Raw genomic sequence first — 14,757 nt, forward strand, 5'->3', positions numbered from 1 at the left:
GGACATAAACACATACACAGACACATACACTCAGCTTTATATATTAAACTAGCTGAAGGACCCGGCTTAGCTCGGGTATATTTCATCTATTTTATTTAATGTTTGTGTGTGTCGTTAAAAGATATTGACAGTATCCACTATAACAGTGACATCTACAGTACCCCGCCGCCTTAAGGGAGCATTCACACGACTGTAAGTGTTTTGCGGTCCGCAAATTGCGGATCCGCAAAACACAGATACCGGCCGTGTGCGTTCCGCATTTTGCGGACCGCACATGGCCGGCACTATATAGAGAATGCCTATTCTGGTCCACAACCGCAGACAAGAATAGGACATGCTCTATCTTTTTTGCGGGGCCACGGAATGGAAGAACAGATGCGGACAGCACACGGTGTGGTGTCCGCATCTTTTGCGGCCCCATTGAAATGAATAGGTCCACACCCGTTCCGCAAATTTGCGGAACGGATGCGGATCTATTTATACGGTCGTGTGAATGCTCCCTAACAGTGACCTCCACAGCCCCCCATCCCTTAACAATGACCCCCCCACAGTGCCCCGTCTCCTTAAAATGGGACCTCCACAGCAGCCCACCCCCTTAACTTTGACCTTCACAGCAGCCTGCCCCTTTAACAGTGAGTTTCACAGTACACAACCCCCTTGACAACCCCCTTGACAACCCCCTTGACAAAGACCTCCACAGGGGCCCGTCCCCTTAACAGTGGCCTTTACAGCAATCTGCTCCTTAACACTGACCTCCATAGCAGACCATCCCCTTTAACTGTGACCTCCACAGAAGCTTGCCCCTAGGGTGGCCAGAGGTCCAGTTTTAGGCTGGACAGTCCGGCTTTCAGACTCCCTGTACTCTGTCTGGCGCAGGGCCTGGACGGACACAGGCATGTCCTTTGAAACAGCTCACTCTAAGACAGCAGCACTGTGCTGTCTGAGTGTGAGCTGCAGGGAGAAAGTCACCGTTCCTCCCACCTCTGCAGCTGACAGAAGTTGATTTTTAACTTCATTTTATTCAATCCCTGTCAGCTAAGTAGGGGGCATGGCCTAACCGGATAGGGGGCGTGGCCTTTTGAACATCTCACTAAGACAGCAGCACTGTGCTGTCTGAGTGTGAGCTGCAGGGAGAAAATCACCATCCCTCCCACCTCTGCAGCTGACAGAAGTTGATTTTTACCTTAATTCTTTCAGTCCCTGTTGGCTGAGGAGGGGAGGGGACATGGCCTAACCGTATCCGCGGCGCGGCTACGTGGGACCTGGGGGCGGGGTTTTAAGTCCATCTTTTCAGGGTGGCCACCCTACCTGCCCCCTGAACTGTGAACTCCGCAGCAGTGATGGCCAGTTCGCCATGTTCGCCCGCGAACACATGCGAGCTGCCATCTTAATTCACAAGTCCGGCAATGCACAGGTAAGTCCTTACCTGTGCGCGAGCCGGTCTGAAATGAAATGCAGTCTCCGGGTGCAGGCAGTTCCGAGAACAGCCTGATGAAGGCCCCCGGAGGCTGTTCTCAGAACTGCCTGCTCCCGGTGACCGCATTTCATTTCAGACCAGCTCGCACTCGTGCATCGCCGGACTTGTGAGTTAAGATGGCAGCTCGCATGTGTTCGCGGGTGAACACGGCGAACTGGCCATCACTGCTCCACAGCACTCCGCTCCCTTAACAGTGTCATCCACAGCTATTAAAGGGGTTGTCCGGGTTCAGAGCTAAACCCGGACATACCTTCATTTTCACCCAGGCAGTGTCACGAGGGTGTCAAGAGCCACGTCTGACTCCGTTATACCCGGGGTCAGGAAGTCGCAGTGGGTGGCTGCGCGCTCTATGTATAAAGATAGTGTTGTTTCTTAATGGTTGCTTTCTGGGTTTGCCTTGCAACCCTTTTTGGCTCACTCAGGGATCCATAGCTTCTTCTCCTCAGCTGTTTCTTGTCCAGCACTCCCAACCTCCTTATATTCCCCTCTCCCACTTCTCTGGTTGCCAGATATAGAGCTTCCTGCCTGGACTTCTATACTGACCCACTGGAGCTGAGTAGCTGTGATCCCTGGTTGTTGTTCCAGAGCGTTACCCTCCGGATCCCTGTTGGGCTTTTGTTGTCTGCTGTTGTCACCCACCTGGGATTATATGTTTTGTCTGTATTGTCTGTCCTCTCCTTGGTGTTTTCCTTTAGTGTCAGTGGTGCGGACTAGTGATCCCACCGCCCTGTTCACTACGTAGGGCTCATCTTAGGGAAAGCCAGGGTTTAGGCACGTGATCGGGGTACGGGTGAGGAACCCGTCTAGGGACGTCAGGGCAGTCAGGTGCCAGCCTCAAGGTGAGTCAGGGGTCACCACCTTTCCCTCTCCCTTGGACAGGGCCTTCCCATTTCCCTCCCTTTGCGTCACGTATGTGATCGGCACGCTGGTCATGACATTATATCTGGCCCTTATTTTGTGTTTTTCTGCCTATTTAGAATCCAGTATGGATCCAATTGCTGCTTTGACAAAGCAACTTCATGGCCTGTCTTTGGAGGTGGCAGGATTGAAGGCATCGGTCCTCCAGCAACAGCAGCAATTGCAACAGACCGCAAGCCCAGCGGTTGCTACGGGTAACCAGGTTGTTGCGGAACCCAAGGTTGTTCTTCCTGACAGATTTTCTGGGGGAAGGGACAAATTTGTGATGTTCCGTGAGGCCTGTAAGTTATATTTTACTTACTGCTTCAGGGGGACCCGCAATCCTGGGCGTTCTCTTTACCCACTGATTCCCAGGCTCTCCGGTCAGTGGATGAATTTTTTGGGGCTTAGGGTCTCATATATGATGACCCCGACCGAGTCGCTCTGGCGGAATCAAAATTACGGAGACTCCTACAGGGAGAGCGGCCAGCAGAGGAGTATTGCTCAGAGTTCCGTAGGTGGGCTACGGATACCCAGTGGAACGACCCGGCTCCCAGGAGTCAGTTCTGCTCTGGGTTATCCGAAAGGATTAAGGATGCGCTTGCGCTGTATGAGACTCCCTTTTCCCTTGATGCTGTTATGTCCCTTTCTATCAGAATAGATAGACGTCTGAGGGACAGATTGAAAAATCCTGAGCAATTGGTAACCCCTCCCGAGCAGCAGTTAGTCTGTACGGACTTAGACGAGCTTATGCAGCTAGGAGGAACTACTCGTCAGTTCCGTCCTCCTGAGGCTCGCCGTAGGCGTGGGGTTTGTTTTTTCTGTGGGGGGAGGGGTCATTTCATTAATGTCTGTCCTTCCTTTCTCAAAAACAAGAGACCGTCGGAAAACTACTAACCCCAGGCTGTGTGGAGGATGTCAGCCGGGGGGTATACGTTTCCTCCATACGAACATCGCAATTTGTGTTGCCAGCGGTTGTTGTTTTTGGTGTTAAGACGGAGACTATTTCTTTCTTTCTAGACAGTGGAGCAGGAGTAAATTTGATAGATGCCCATTTTGCCCATACTAATGCATCATGGGGAGGAACTTAATGCATCATGGGGAGGAACTTAAAGGGAAGCAATCAGTCCAACTGCATGACAGCTGAGATAGGCTAACGAGATGAGGAACTGAAATCAAAACAAAGAAACTCAAGGAGGAGGTTCTGGACAGCTCCTGTCAGAGCTTCTCAGCTGTCTGGTTGTGACAGTACCCCTCCCTCTATGAGTGGACTCCGGACACTCAGAGCCCACCTTCTCAGGATGGGACCTATGGAAAGCCCTGATGAGACGAGTGGCCTTAATGTCTGTCACTGGGACCCACATCCTCTCCTCAGGACCATAACCCTCCCAATGAACGAGGTACTGGAGGGAACCGCGGACAAGACGAGAATCCACAATCCTAGAGACCTGAAATTCAAGATTTCCATCAACCATAATCGGAGGAGGAGGCAAAGGCGAGGGTACAATAGGTTGAACATAAGGTTTCAATAAGGACTTATGAAAAACATTATGGATCTTCCAAGTCTGAGGAAGATCAAGACGGTAGGCAACAGGATTGATGACAGACAGGATCTTGTAAGGCCCAATAAACCTAGGACCCAACTTCCAGGAGGGAACCTTCAATTTGATATTCTTGGTAGACAACCACACCAGATCACCAACATTCAGGTCCGGACCAGGCACACGTCTCTTATCCGCCACACGCTTATATCTCTCACTCATGCTCTTTAGATTATCCTGAATCTTTTGCCAAATAGATGACAAAGACGAGGAGAATCTGTCCTCATCAGGTAAACCAGAAGACCCCTCTCCCGAGAAAGTCCCAAACTGCGGATGAAACCCATATGCACCAAAAAATGGTGACTTATCAGAGGACTCCTGACGACGGTTATTTAAAGCAAACTCAGCAAGGGACAAAAACGAACACCAATCCTCCTGATTCTCCACCACAAAACAGCGCAGATATGTCTCCAGATTCTGATTGACGCGCTCCGTCTGGCCATTCGACTGCGGGTGGAAAGCAGAAGAGAATGACAACCGAACCCCCAAGCGAGAACAGAAAGCCTTCCAGAATCTGGAAACAAACTGCGTGCCCCTATCAGAGACTATGTCTGAAGGGATACCATGCAATTTGACAATGTGGTCAATAAATGCCTGCGCCAGCGTCTTAGCATTGGGCAAACCAGGAAAAGGGATGAAATGCACCATTTTGCTAAAACGGTCCACCACCACCAGAATCACAGTCTTCCCCGAGGAACGAGGCAGGTCCGTTATGAAGTCCATGGACAGATGTGTCCAAGGACGGGAAGGAATGGGTAAGGGAAGGAGAGGACCTGATGGCCGTGAATGAGGGACTTTGGCACGAGCGCAAGTCTCGCAGGCTGCCACAAAACCCTCAACCGACTTACGAAGCGCAGGCCACCAGAATCTCCGAGCGATGAGATCCAGTGTGGCTCTTGCACCCGGGTGCCCAGCAAGGACCGTATCGTGGTGTTCCTTAAAAATCTTGTGTCTTAAAGTGAGAGGCACAAACAACCTCCCAGGAGGACAAAGATCAGGAGCCTCCAACTGGGCTGCCTGCACCTCTGCCTCCAATTCAGGAAAAAGAGCAGAGACCACCACACCTTCAGCCAAAATGGGACCCGGGTCTTCAAAATTCCCACCTCCCGGAAAACAACGTGACAGGGCATCTGCCTTCACATTCTTAACCCCAGGGCGGAACGTGACAACAAAATTAAACCTTGAAAAGAACAAAGACCATCTGGCCTGTCTCGGGTTTAGACGCTTGGCTGACTCCAAGCAGGCCAGATTCTTATGGTCAGTAAACACGGTAATAGGGTGTCTGGCTCCCTCTAGCCAATGGCGCCATTCCTCAAAAGCTAACTTGATGGCCAACAGCTCCCTATCTCCCACATCGTAATTTCTCTCTGCGGAGGAGAGTTTCTTCGAGAAAAAGGCACACGGTCGCCATTTGGCAAGAGAGGAACCCTGAGACAAGACCGCACCCACACCCACCTCAGAAGCATCAACCTCAACTATGAAGGGTAAAGAAATATCAGGTTGTACCAGGATGGGAGCGGAAGCGAAACTCTCCTTGATATTAGAAAAGGCCTTACGTGCCTCTACCGACCAGGAAGAAATATTTACCCCCTTTCTGGTCATATCAGTGAGTGGTTTAACAACAGAGGAATAATTCAAAATAAATTTCCTGTAATAATTGGCAAAGCCCAAAAAACGCATCAGCGCCTTCTGATTCTCAGGAAGCTCCCACTCAAGCACAACGCGGACCTTCTCGGGATCCATGCGAAAACCAGAAGCGGAGAGAAGAAACCCCAGAAATTGAATTTCTGGAACCGCAAACACACATTTTTCCAGTTTCGCGTATAATTTATTCTCCCGCAGGATGAGCAAGACCTGACGTAAGTGTTCCTTATGAGTCTTGAAATCAGGAGAAAAAATCTAAATGTCATCCAAATACACTAATACAAATTTTCCCATTAAATGATAAAAAATGCTGTTCACGAAATGCTGAAAAACGGCTGGGGCATTCATCAAACCAAAAGGCATAACCAAATTCTCAAAATGGCCCTCAGGGGTATTGAAAGCCGTCTTCCATTCGTCTCCTTCTCTGACCCTGACCAGGTTGTATGCCCCTCTTAGGTCTAATTTGGAAAAGACTTTAGCCCCAACAACCTGGTTAAACAGGTCCGGAATCAGAGGAAGCGGATAAGGGTCACGAATAGTGATACTGTTCAGCTCCCTGAAATCCAGACAAGGTCTTAAAGAACCATCTTTTTTCTTAACAAAGAAAAAACCAGCGGCAACAGGTGACTTCGAGGGTCGTATGTGTCCTTTTCTCAGACTCTCAGAGATATAAGCCCGCATAGCGACCCTCTCAGGTTGGGAAAGATTGTATAAACGAGATTTAGGCAGCTTGGCGCCTGGGATGAGATTAATAGGGCAATCGTACTCCCTGTGCGGAGGCAAATCCTGAACTCCACTCTCAGAGAAGACATCCGAAAATTCAGAGAGGAAAGGTGGAACAGTCACAGTAGAAACCTCAGAAACAGATGTCATGAGGCAATTCTCTCTGCAAAAGTCACTCCAACTATTTATTTGCCTCGCTTGCCAATCAATGGTGGGGTTATGTTTAGTGAGCCAGGGTAGCCCCAACACTAGAGGAGTAGGCAAACCGCTAAGGACAAAACATGACACATCCTCAACATGAGCATCACTCACAATTAAATGGATATTGTGAACTATGCCCTTTAATGATTTCTGAGAAATTGGAGCGGAATCAATAGCAAAAACAGGAATATCCTTTCCCAAAGTGGATACCTGGAAACCATGAGTTATTGCAAATTGATTATCAATGAGATTGACAGCTGCTCCACTATCCACAAAAATCTCACAAAAAATGCTCTTGCTCTCTACCGCCACCCTAGCAGGCAGGACAAAACGGGAACTACAAGCAAACGGAAAACCTTCAATTTCTGCCTCAACCCTGCCAATAGTAACAGACGGAACATTTTTTAAAGATTTTTTCCTTTTTGTTTCTTTATTACTCTCAGAAAACTGCCTGAATCTCCTAGAGGGACACACATTTGCCAAATGATTTATACCTCCACAACAAAAACAAACCCTCCCATGCGGGCTGAATCTTCTATTGTCTGAGGCAATCAACCCCAGCTGCATGGGCTCCTGCTCAGAAGGGGCTGACAGCGACTGAGACCCCTGCGCACAGAATGGGACCGCTGCACTGTCCCGGGACTGAGCATGACAGGAAGGAGAGATCTCTCCTCTCTCTCTAAGACGCCTGTCAATACGAACGGCCTGAGACATAGCAGAATCCAAGGAGGTAGGTCTCTCATGAAAGGCAAATGCATCTTTCAATCCTTCTGAAAGACCATGGCAAAATTGACTTCGGAGTGCAGCATCATTCCAACCAGTATCAGCTACCCATCTCCGAAATTCTGAGCAGTATATCTCTGCGGATTGTTTACCCTGGCATAACAGACGTAGTCTAGACTCAGCCAGAGCAATACGATCCGGATCATCATATATCTGACCCAGGGCTAAAAAGAATTCATCCACCGAACGGAGGGGCCGTGCCCCCTCCGGCAGCGAAAAGGCCCTGGACTGAGCGTTACCCCTGAGCAGCGATATAATGATCCCCACCCTCCATTCTTCATCACCAGAGGAATGGGGAAGAAGGCGAAAATGGAGTTTGCAAGCCTCTCTAAAACGCACAAAATGCTCACTACCCCTGGAGAACGTATCCGGGAGCGAGATCTTAGGCTCAGAACAATCTCCATGAACGCAAGCTGAACCGGTCACTTGAAACTGAGAAAAAGTCTTACGGAGATCAGCTACCTCCAATGAAAGACCCTGGAAGCGTTCAGCCAAAAGTGAAACCGGATCCATGCTTGAGTGCTTGAGACGGTTTTGGCAGCTTATAATGTCACGGATGGTGTACAGGGAAACAAGACAATACAATATAATCTATGAGTCACTGGATCCACAACTAAGGAACAAAAGGGAGACCCCTGCATGAGACCTGCCACTCTCCCTGACTGCTCAGCCTATGCGAACACCCCAAAGGTGGATGGGCGCATATCCACGTACCTCGACTATCTTACAGCTGAAGACCCTACAATAGTGAGGGGACAAGACCACCGGCCCCCTACACAGACACGGAGGGAGCCAGGGTCACCTGGATCCAGCAAACAGAAAATCACAAATACATAAACAGTACTTATCTTGCAGACGACTGGGAACTAGGAAAGGCATGCACACACACTCCAGGAAGTTGTATAAGCCGCAACCTAATGCATCATGGGGAGGAACTTAAAGGGAAGCAATCAGTCCAACTGCATGACAGCTGAGATAGGCTAACGAGATGAGGAACTGAAATCAAAACAAAGAAACTCAAGGAGGAGGTTCTGGACAGCTCCTGTCAGAGCTTCTCAGCTGTCTGGTTGTGACAATGGGTTTGTCTCTCTGTACGCTACAGAGACCTATTCCCATATTCGCTATTGATTCTGCTCCTCTGTCTCAGAGAAACCTCACTCGCATTGTCCATAACTTACACCTTCGGGTAGGGGACCATCATAACGAGTGTCTTTCATGTTATGTTCTGGAGGGGCTTCCCACTCCTGTGGTATTGGGTCTTCCCTGGTTAGTAGCGCACAATCCAGTGGTGGATTGGCAGGCCAGGGAGATATTGAAGTGGAGTGAGCATTGCAGAGAAAATTGCTTAAATAGCAATTGCTTAGTCGCCTCCATAGCTACTCTACCTAAATTTGTTTTGGACTTTGAGGACGTTTTTTCTGAAAAGGGTTGCAAGAAGTTACCACCTCACCGTCCTTATGATTGCCCGGTTAATCTGATTCCCGGTGCAAAATTACCCAAGACCAGGTTATATAATCTTTCGGGTCCGGAGAGACAAGCCATGAAAGATTATATCTCCGAGAGCTTGGCTAAGGGACACATCAGACCCTCTTTTTCACCCGTGGCTGCAGGGTTTTTCTTTGTTAAAAAGAAAGATGGGGGCCTGCGTCCTTGCCTAGATTTCCGCGAACTAAACCGGATAACCATTCGAGACCCTTACCCTCTTCCTCTCATTCCTGACCTGTTTAATCAGATTGCGGGTGCTAGGTGGTTCTCCAAACTTGATCTTAGGGGGGCCTACAATCTGATTCGTATCAAGGAAGGGGATGAGTGGAAGACAGCTTTTAACACCCCTGAGGGGCATTATGAAAATCTAGTCATGCCTTTCGGTCTGACCAATGCTCCTGCTGTCTTCCAACATTTTGTTAATGACATTTTTAGTCATCTTATTGGCAGGTTTGTGGTGATATACCTAGATGATATTTTAATTTATTCGTCTGATCTGAAAACACATGAGGTGCATGTCAGACAGGTACTGCAGGTCCTACGGACGAATAAATTATATGTGAAAATTGAAAAGTGTTTCTTCGCCGTTCAGGAAATACAGTTTCTAGGTTATTTATTATCTGCTTCAGGTTTCCGTATGGATCCTAGGAAGGTCCAGGCAATTTTAGATTGGGATCTTCCTGAGAACCTCAAAGCACTGCAACGGTTCTTTGGCTTCACAAATTTCTACAGAAAGTTAATTAAAAATTATTCGCTGATTGTCAAACCCCTTACTGACATGACTAGGAAGGGGACTGATTTTTCTAAATGGTCTGACGTTGCTAAAATTGCTTTTTCCTCTCTAAAAGAGAGGTTTACCTCGGCACCTGTACTAATCCAACCTGATGTCTCCCAGCCTTTTATTGTTGAAGTAGATGCGTCAGAGGTGGGAGTGGGGGCTGTACTGTCTCAGGGTCCGTCTCCTGGAAAATGGCGTCCTTGTGCTTTCTTTTTTAAAAAATTATCTGCAGCGGAGAAGAACTATGATATTGGCAATAGGGAACTATTAGCTATTAAACTAGCGTTTGAAGAATGGCGTCACTTTTTAGAGGGGGCAATCCACCCCGTCACGGTGATTACGGACCACAAAAACCTTCTGTACCTCGAATCAGATAAGCGTCTCACCCCTAGACAAGGGAGGTGGTCGCTATTTTTTACCAGGTTTAACTTTTTTATTACCTATCGTCCTGGGGCAAAAAATACCAAGGCAGATGCATTATTTAGTTGTTTCCCTGGAGGGGGTAATGTGAGTGATCCGGTACCCATTCTACAAAGAGGAGTGGTTGTCTCTGCGGTACACTCTGTTCTGGAGGGGAAGGTGTTAGAGGCCCAGGGGGACGCCCCGGTCTCTTGCCCCTCAGAGAAATTGTTTGTACCGTTAAACCTGCGTCTCGAATTATTAAAGGAACATCATAATTCGGCACTTGCTGGGCACCCGGGTAGTAAAGCAACCTTGGAACTATTGTCTCGTCGTTTTTGGTGGCCAAGGTTGCGTCAGGATGTAATGGATTTTGTGTCTACTTGTTCTACTTGTGTGCGCGCGAAAGTCTCTCATACACGTCCTGCAGGGTCCTTATTGCCACTTGTCATTCCCAATAGGCCATGGACACATCTGTCAATGCATTTTATTACTGACTTACCTTTGTCTGCGGGTAAAACAGTTATCTTGGTGGTAGTAGTAGACAGGTTTAGCAAGATGGTACACTTCATTGCGTTACCCGCCCTACCTAATGCTAAGACTCTTGCTCAGGTATTCATCAGTGAAATCGTGAAGCTTCACGGGGTCCCTTCCGATGTTGTTTCGGATCGGGGAACCCAGTTTATTTCTAAGTTTTGGAAAGCTTTTTGTTCCCGTTTGGGGGTACACTTGTCCTTTTCCTCAGCTTTCCATCCTCAGTCGAATGGACAGACTGAGCGTACCAACCAAAACCTTGAGACATATCTAAGGTGTTTTGTGTCTGAAAACCAAGAGGTATGGTCATTATATTTACTGTTAGCCGAGTTTGCCATAAATAATCGCCGTCAGGAATCCACTGGCAAGTCACCATTTCTTGGTGCACATGGTTTTCATCCCCAATTCTGTACTTTCAAAGAGGGGGGGTCTTCTGGGGTTCCCGAAGAGGAACGGTTTTCGTCATCTCTTTCATCTGTATGGCAGAAAGTGCAAGCTACTTTGAAAAATATGGGAGGTAAATATAAATGCATGGCTGATAAGAAACGGTCGCTAGGTCCGGACCTAGGTGTGAATGACTATGTGTGTTTATCTACTAGGAATATTAAATTAAAGGTTCCCTCTTGGAAACTGGGTCCCAGGTTCATTGGTCCTTACAAAATAGTAGCCATCATTAACCCCGTGGCTTTTCGCCTGGAGCTACCTCAGACTTTTAAAATTCATAACGTCTTCCATAAGTCGTTACTCAAAAAGTATGTTCCACCTCTAGAACCATCACCTCTGCCACCCCCTCCTGTTATTGTGGATGGTAATCTAGAGTTTCAAATATCCAAAATTGTTGATTCTCGTCGGGTCCGCCTCTCTCTTCAATATCTGGTGCATTGGAGGGGTTACGGTCCCGAGGAAAGAATGTGGGTTCCAGCGTCTGAGGTAAACGCCGACAGGTTAGTTCGGGCTTTTCATGCCTCTCATCCTGAGAGACCTAGTCCTGAGTGTCCGGAGGCCCCTCGTGGAAAGGGGGGGTACTGTCATGAGGGTGTCAAGAGCCACGTCTGACTCCGTTATACCCGGGGTCAGGAAGTCGCAGCGGGTGTATAAAGATAGTGCTGTTTCTTAATGGTAGCTTTCTGGGTTTGCCTTGCAACCCTTTTTGGCTCACTCAGGGATCCGTAGCTCCTTCTCCTCAGCTGTTCCTTGTCCAGCACTCCCAACCTCCTTATATTCCCCTCTCCCACTTCTCTGGTTGCCAGATATAGAGCTTCCTGCCTGGACTTCTATACTGACCCACTGGAGCTGAGTAGCTGTGATCCCTGGTTGTTGTTCCAGAGCATTACCCTCCGGATCCCTGTTGGGCTTTTGTTGTCTGCTGTTGTCACCCACCTGGGATTGTATGTTTTGTCTGTATTGTCTTTCCTCTCCTTGGTGTTTTCCTTTAGTGTCAGTGGTGCGGACTAGTGATCCCACCGCCCTGTTCACTACGTAGGGCTCATCTTAGGGAAAGCCAGGGTTTAGGCACGTGATCGGCGTACGGGTGAGGAACCCGTCTAGGAACGTCAGGGCAGTCAGGTGCCAGCCTCAAGGTGAGCCAGGGGTCACCACCTTTCCCTCTCCCTTGGACAGGGCCTTCCCATTTCCCTCCCTTTGCGTCACGTATGTGATCGGCACGCTGGTCATGACAGGCAGCCCCCCTGACTTGAGCATCGAAGCAGTTCATGCTCCGATGCTCTCCTTTTCCCTGCGCTAAATCGCACAGGGCAAAGGCATTTTTAGGAGTTCCAGTGACGTACCGGGGCTCTCCATGGGGCTGCCAGGAAGCCCGGTGATGTCACCGGCAGTGATGGGCGGGCTTTAGCGCTGCCCTAGTCAGTAAAACGGCTAGGGCAGCGCTAAAGTTTGCCCATCAGAGCCGGTGACATTACCGAACACACTGCCGGGCGGAAGCTTCCATCCGGCAGTGTGCTATGATAAACAAAAGAGCACCTTCCCCTGCGCGATCTAGCGTAGGGCAAGGGAGCGGACCGGAGCATGAGATGCTCCAATTCTAGCCTCAGGGGGGCTGCGTGGGTGAAAATAAGGGTATGTCCGGGTTCAGCTCTGAACCCGGACAACCCCTTTTAAGCCATGGCTTTACTTCAATAGCGATTATCCTGGTGACAAATTTCCTTTGAAGCTCTCCTACAGCAGTGAAGAAAAATGGCTGGGTTGTTATGGAAACATGGAGTAAAACTGTTTATGTGGAGGCTAACGCCCTGCGAGCTTCTATTGGCTGATAAGGGTCATGTGACCAAGCTTCTATTGGCTAATGCTTTTTTAGGGAATATCTCAGGAAGGGTAAGTCCTAGAGACCTGAGCTGGTAAAACCTTCTCGGACACCTGATGTACCTGTGTGCCAAATTTCGTGATTGTAAATGCGACGGTGCGGATTTCTTTATCGGACATACACACACACATACACTCAGCTTTATATATTAGACTAGCTGAAGGACCCGGCTTCGCTCAGGTATATTTAATCTATTTAATTTAATGTTTGTGTGTCGTTGAAAGATATCGACAGTATCCACTATAACAGTGACATCTACAGTACCCCGCCGCATTAACAGTGACCTCCACAGCCCCCCACAGCATACCACCCCCTTGACAGTGACCTCCACAAGGGCCCGCCCCCTTAACTGTTGCCTTTACTGGATCGGGGGCATGTCCTTTTGAACAGCTCACTCTAAGACAGCAGCACTGTACTGTCTGAGTGTGGCTGCAGGGAGAAAGTCACCCTCCCTCAGACATCTGCAGCTGACAGAAGTAGATTTTTACCTTTATTTTTCCAATCCCTGATGGCTGAGTCGGGGGGGGGGCGTGGCCTAACCAGATCGGGGCGTGGCTTAGTGGGACCTAGAAGTTGATTTTTAACTGCATTTTTTCAATCTCATTCGGCTGAGTGGGAGGGGGCGTTGCCTAACCGGATCGGGAGGGGTGTTCTTTTGAACAGCTCAATCTAAGACAGCAGCACTGTTCTGTCTGAGTGTAAGCTGCAGGGAGAAAGTCACCCTCAGTCCCACCCCTGCAGCTGACAGAAATTGATTTTTACCTTCATTTTTTCAATCCCCGTCAGCTCAGGAGTGGGAGGGGGCGTGGTCTAACCAGACCATTGGCGTGGCTTAGCGGGGCCTGGGGGCGGGTTTTAAGTCTTTTGAGGGTGGATACATTGTGGAAGGGAGTGTGTCTGGGCTTCTTCCTGCAAGAGTGACGCCCCTCTGGGCACCTTATTGGCTCATTTGCACATCTTGAAATAAGGTACTAAGTGCTATTAGGCCATGGTTTTACTTCAATAGCAATTATCCCGGTGACAGATTTCCTTTAAAGCTCCCCTACAGCAGTGAAGAAAAATGGCTGGGTTGTTATGGAAACCTGGGGTAAAACTGTGTATGTGGAGGCTGGAGGACCTGCGAGCTTCTATTGGCTGATAAGGGTCATTTGACCAAGCTTCTATTGGCTAATGCATTTTTTTGGGAATATCTCAGGAACGGTACGTCCTAGAGAGCTGAGAGCTGGTCTAAAACCTTCCTGGACACCTGATGTACCTGTGTGCCAAATTTTGTGATTGTAAATGCGACGGTACGGATTTCTTTAGCGGACATACACACACACACACACAAACACTCTTTATATATTAGATTATTGAATTTTTCATTTAATAGGAAATTTCAATCTAAAATATTCTTGCATGAAGGCTTCTTGCACAACTCAATTGTTGGAAAAAACAATATTTGTCTTAGACCTTCCCAAGTGCAGCTTTCAACAGTGTTGGACCCTGACGTATCCCTTCCAGCTGTCCCAGATCCAACAAGAACCTTCTGGATTTCGCCTGCTGCATGTCCCAATTTCAAAAATATCTTCACCATCACCTGCTGTAGAACATATATACACCTCAACTGCTTCCGGACATCATAATACACACCTCAGCTGCCGCAGAACCTCATAATACACACCTCAACTGCTTCAGGACATCATAATACACACCTCAGCTGCCGCAGAACCTCATAATACACACCTCAACTGCTTCAGGACATCATCATACACACCTCAGCTGCTGCAGACCCTCATTATACACACCTGAGATGCTGCAGAACATCATCATACACACCTCAGCTGCTGAAGACCCTCATCATACACACCTCAGTGTCACGCCCTGCCCTGTGGGTGTTCTTAGGAGATCTGTCAGAATTGCTGCACGTGACTCG

This window comes from Bufo bufo, chromosome 4 (assembly GCF_905171765.1).
Source record: "Bufo bufo chromosome 4, aBufBuf1.1, whole genome shotgun sequence".
NCBI lineage: Eukaryota > Metazoa > Chordata > Amphibia > Anura > Bufonidae > Bufo > Bufo bufo.